Raw genomic sequence first — 6,000 nt, forward strand, 5'->3', positions numbered from 1 at the left:
AAAATGATTGAATGAATGAATTTCCAGTCTACAACCAAAATGAAAGAAATGGCTTCACTGTTCAAATACTTTTGGAGCAGAGTGTGTTATTTCTCTTTTGGTGCCAGACACAATCCCTCTCCTCCTGCTCCCTCTGGATGTGAAGAGGAAAAAGGAGAACAGAAAAGATTTTAATTGCTCTCCTCTCATCCACATCTGCCCCAGCTCATTCATCAGTTCAGCTCACCCCATACAGAAAAGGGCTTGGGATATATAGATATTTTTCTCTATTTTCAGGGGGGACTCTCTCATGGGATGGGGGACGCGGTTGCTGAATAAAGGGTTGAGGTAGAGCTATCGCCATCGTGTCTGTGTTTGAGCCTGCGTATCCTCATGGGGGCATGAATGGCCTCAAAGCCTTTGGGAGTCTGTGATTGGGAGGGAAATGGGAAATTGGGACTCAAGGAATAAGAAGAAAAGGATGGGTGAAGGTGGGACGGCTGTGAGGCATAAAAACCTACAGAAAGACAAAAAAGGAGAGAACTGGACCAATACAAGGACAAGTTATTTTGCAAAGTTGGAGGAAACAAACGAGTCGCTGAATGTTCTAAAAAGTACGGCAAAGTTAGTCAAATTAACTTTCAGACTCTTTGAGCAATACTTAAAATAACTTCTTGAACCACTTTTAAGCAAGCAAAATAATACGATGAAACCTCTGAAGTTTAATGTTCCTGCCATCAGACAAGTTGAAAAATAATATATATTTTTTTATAAACAAACGGATGCCTCTGAATACTTTGGCGTTGTCAAACTGTTTGATATGCAGCACCTGCACCGTCACATAATCTCTTTGTTTTGCTTTTTCACTTTGTGCAAGGCCTTTGTGCTTTGTCATCACTGTATTTTTGTTAACAGTGTAGTGCTACTAAGATGAAAACTGAATAATGACAAAAAGTTGTTTGAAACAGTTCACACAGGTGCATGAAAGTCTGACAAATATTTCAAATCAAAAGTCTCTTTCAACTTTCAATGCTCAACTTAACAATTTACCTGTTAGAATATGAACTATTATTTGTTTTTAAAATTGCAGGGTGAGCCACATCAAATTTGAATAATAAATGCAGTATGTTTTCCACCACTGCTTTGACCAAGTCAGATTTAATTTGCACCTCAAAAGTATAACAGTTAGGACAACCGCGAAAACCATGTATTCGGATACATTACTATATACTATATGATACAATTCAGAATCATCCAATATGTGGATCCACCTGACACTAATATGAATTTTAAGGTCAAGTGCTTTCAACAACTGTTCAATGACAAGTGATACATTATATATGATGTATGGTATAATATACAAAAGAGGTCCATTGTATATACCAGGAGGAGGAGAGGAATGAGAGAAGAGGGAAAGAAAAGGAGCCAGGGTCCCAGAGGTGGAGTCCCGGATGCTGAGAGGCCTCAGAGGGACCGTGGGATGATTGTCTGTGACCTCCCCCCAACCTGAGCACTGTTCAATGTCACAGTCTGTGTGTGATTGTGTGTGGTTTAAACCACTTCATTGTTTCAATTCCCCATGTATCTGTATTTGTTGGGAGGGTTCACTCCTTCATTTTTATTCTTTCATCTTACAACTAGCAACAGTGGGTTTTATAACTTTGAGAGCCACCCTGATATGTATACATTTTTAAATATTGCCTGTTCAATATATAACAGTTATCTGCAAATAGACATTTCAAGATCCAGATTAAAACATTGATGGCGATGGGCAGAAACCTTCCTTCAAACTAAAAAAAAAAAGCGCTATTTCCAATCCGGCTCCAGCCAGTCTGAATGGCTCCCGCCTCTGGTGGGATTTTACCCCATCCAATTTGGCCGCCATGTAGCTGTTGCTTCATTTTATTTATTGTTTTTTTGTATCACACACACACACTGACACCGTCATATGCAGGAATCGAACTCACGGTGTCGGCACACAAGACAGGCAAGTGTACTCCTACACCATCAGCGACTCCTGCAGCTGTTGCTTGTCATCTAGTCTTTCTCTTCATTCTCAACTCAGTGCATATTTTGAAAGGAGAGCGAGGAGCATTGATGATACGAAAAAAGCCACTTTATTTAGCCAAATTATTATACATTGGTCATTCGCTAATTTTAATCGGAGATGGCTTTAACCCTATGCTTGACACTCATTTACCTTTTTCAGATTTCTGAGATATTTTTATTTTTCATTATTACAATTCATAATTAAATCCAATGCTAATTTTTCAATTATTGTTTTTTAATCAATTATTCTACCATTCAAATTTGTTTTCATTCCTTCCTTAGTATATACCCTTCGTATAAATTTTGTGTATAGGTACAACATTTTGCGTGTCTTGGGAAAGATAGCATTAAAGACAAATCAAAACTTTAAAACCATCCTCTGCTGTTCAAGGCCCAAAGCACTGCTATATTGCTCATCAGCACAGCCTCCATATTTGTGAGCACTTCACTTTGTCAGCCCAAGGTCCATGTAAAAGTGCAGTAGTAGTTATCGGTGTCCAACACCTTACTAAAACCTTGTTTTTGTCAAACATGTGTATGTGTGTGTGTGCGTGCGTGTGCACGCGTGTATATAAAATGTGCCTGTAAATGCTAATAATTAGTCCATGTCCGGATTTCTCGTCCCGCTCTGGATTTTTCTTAATTTCATTGAACTAACATCTCATAAATACTTTTGCAGCTGCACCTCGAGGCAGATGAGTCATCCAGCAATGGGGCTTGTTAAATCTTCCCCTGATTTTTGCTCATGCGACTTATAATCAGGTGTGTCTTGCAGTCCAGAAATGATGGTATTTCTCATTATGAAGCATTCATTCTCTTTAATCTGCTGTTAATCCAATACCTTTACTAAACCTCAATAACGGGCAAAATGTCAGGGCTGGATTAGTGTGCAAATTCTGGCAGCAAATCACTGAGGGGAAAAAAGAAATGGGTGCTAAAAATCACAAGTAAACATACATGTCATCTCCTTCTTTTGACAGTTTTTTTATTTTAAGGTTTGCCTTTCTCCAAATTATGGCAAACAAGAATATTTGTATGTCATCAAAAATAATCCTATTGTACCAAATGTACCAAATTTACCAAATTAAAAGATATGTAATTGCGTTTATGGGCTTGATTAATTACATCGGCTCAATCTTTGTGATAATAGCTGCAGTGTAAGTGAACCAAGAGTTGTTGATTCTCTATGAAGTGATAAAAATTGCAGACTAAATGAAATATTTAATTTACAGACTCTGTAACCTCTTCTATCACAAAGTGCATTAATGATGTGACCTACACAAAATACATCATCACTCACTAACTGGAAGCCATGACTGACAGGGGATGTCCTCATGCTGCTGAGGGCCAGAGACAAAGCCTACAGAGCTGGGGATGAAGTTGGCATGAGAACAGCGAGGGCCAACCTGTCCCGTAGCATCAAGGAAGCGATAAAGGCATTCACTTGCAAGATTACCTCCCACTTCAAAGACAGCAGGAACGCACGAAGCCTATGGCAGGGCATTCAGACCATCACGGACGCGCCGCAGAGCTGTGAGGGCAACATCCCTCTGCTCAACGATCTGAACCGCTTCTTTGCTCGCTTTGACGCTCAGAACAGCACTTGCCCGCTGAAGACCCCTCCCCCTCCACACGAGCAGCCCCTGTGCCTCTCTGCCGATAGCGTGAGGAGGACACTTGCTGCTATCAACATCCGTACGGCAGCAGGCCCAGACAACATCCCAGGTCGAGCGCTGAAGGACTGCGCTGAGGAGCCTAAGGGTGTCTTCACAGACATCTTTAACACTTCCCTGCAGCAAGCCATCGTCCCATCATGTTTCAAGGCTGCCACCATCATACCTGTGCCGAAGAAAACTGCTCGCACCTCTTCAATGACTACCGCCCCGTGGCACTGACACCCATCATCATGAAGTGCCTGTAGTGGCTTGTCATGACACACATCAGATCGATTCTCTCCCCCACCCTTGACCCCTCCCAGTTTGCATACCGAGCCAAACGGTCCTTTGAGGATGCAATCTGCTCTGCCCTCCACTCAGCCCTCACCCACCTGGAAAAAAGAGACTCGTATGTGAGATTGCTGTTTGTGGACTTCAGTTCTGTTTTATTTACTTACTTTACTTTCTCATGTGTGTTTCCTGCTAGTTTTATCATGTGTGTATGTGTGTGTGTGTGTGTGTGTGTGCGCGCGCGTGCATGTGTGTGTGCGCGTGTGTGTGTGCGTGTGTGCGCGCGCACATACAGACCTTTGCAAAAAAAAAATGTGCCAATGGCTGTGGTTAAATGCCAATTTGCACATTCTAATGCTCCTCTGTCTTTAGCCACATTTGAACCTCCTCCAGGCAATGAACGTGACTGCTGGCACTATTAATGTTGTTTACCGTAAAGTCTAATGATATTAAATCAACTCAGATTCTCTAACATAATAAAAAAACATGCTGAAGTACGTGCACGGAATTTTAAAAACAAAGTATAACCATAACAATCAGGATGTATAGGAATAAGCAAAAAAAATTAATACATAGACGTCATTAAAACACCATCCATACACACATTTAGGAAGCAGCATCAAGTGATTGGAACCTGAAGGTGTTGCCAAGGCAACCTTGTTATTGAGGAAGAAAAGTCCTGCAAAGTCTCCATAATCAAGACTGGAAAGTCAGTTAGACTCTGACTTTTATGCTTTTTGAAATTCAGTGACAGCATTTGTGAAGGGAAAAATGGGGGGGGTCCATAAATTATTCTGTGATTTCGGAAAAATAATTGGGACTGAGATTTCCTTTTCTTTGCGTGTGCTCCAAGAGGGAGTGAAAAAGTGAGCCAACATACTCTTTATGCACTAAGAACAAAGATGCACAAAGAATAGGCCACTCAATAAATTAAGCGGTTGACTGGATTTCTTTCTTTGTTATTTCCTCATGCTACCAAGGTATTTTGTATGCTTCCAACTTTTGTTGCCATCTCTGTGCCAGCATGGCCGCAAAGAAAACTCAATATATTGCGGAGCTGTAAAAATAATGTTTATGCCTGGATTTTTCAAAAAAGGAAACAATCATTGGTGGGCATTGTTTTTAAATGAGCTCAGAGTTATCCATCCATCCATCCATCCATCCATCCATCCATCCATCCATCCATCCATCCATCCATCCATCCATCCATCCATCCATCCATCCATCCATCCATCCATCCATCCATTTTCATCACCTCTTATCCATTTAAAACCTTTTCGACCCTATCCGAGCTGACTTTGAGCAGATTAATTTTTGTGTCTTTAAAAATACTGTAACTTCACATAATACATCGGGATTTGTACTGACTGATATGCCGTTATACAGATGCATAAAGCTATTTGGTGAAATGTAGCATATGCGTTGAGATTTGTAAATTAATGAAAGTTATGAAGGTTTGCTGGAGGTCCACATGTGTTGTGCTGAACGAGAACAACATACAAAAATCAATTAGAATCATCCATCTTTTCTGTTTACATTAGTCTCAAACGCTTTGAGGTTTGAAACTGGTAAAATCCAAGTGGGATAAATTCTACTTCCCACCTTAGTCGAATGCAACATGAGAAAGGCATTGGCTTGGTATTGTGTACCATGATTGTAAAGCGTTTGACTAATTCCCATGGCTTTATTAGTGAATTAGTTAGTCGGTGATGATTTCACTGAGTCGAGTCCCAGCTGGAGTAACGTGTGTCTGTTTTTGACTTTAAAAAAAGAATCTTTCTTAAATTGAGTGCCCTGTAATAATTTAGGTAAAACTCATTTTTTATTTATGTAACGATGGCTGTAAGAAAGTGGTACACATAAATGATTAGAGACAATAATTAAAATTAAAATATAACCAAAAGTAACTAATTAAAATGCTATCTTCTATTTAAAATATACAGTACCTCCCTCAAGCATTAACTCTCATTGTATACCAGCATGTTATATATTTTTCACACATGTTAGTAAATCTGTATGTAAATGT

Source organism: Syngnathus floridae, chromosome 2 (genome assembly GCF_059516105.1).
Source record: "Syngnathus floridae isolate MCC-2025c chromosome 2, RoL_Sflo_1.0, whole genome shotgun sequence".
Lineage (NCBI taxonomy): Eukaryota > Metazoa > Chordata > Actinopteri > Syngnathiformes > Syngnathidae > Syngnathus > Syngnathus floridae.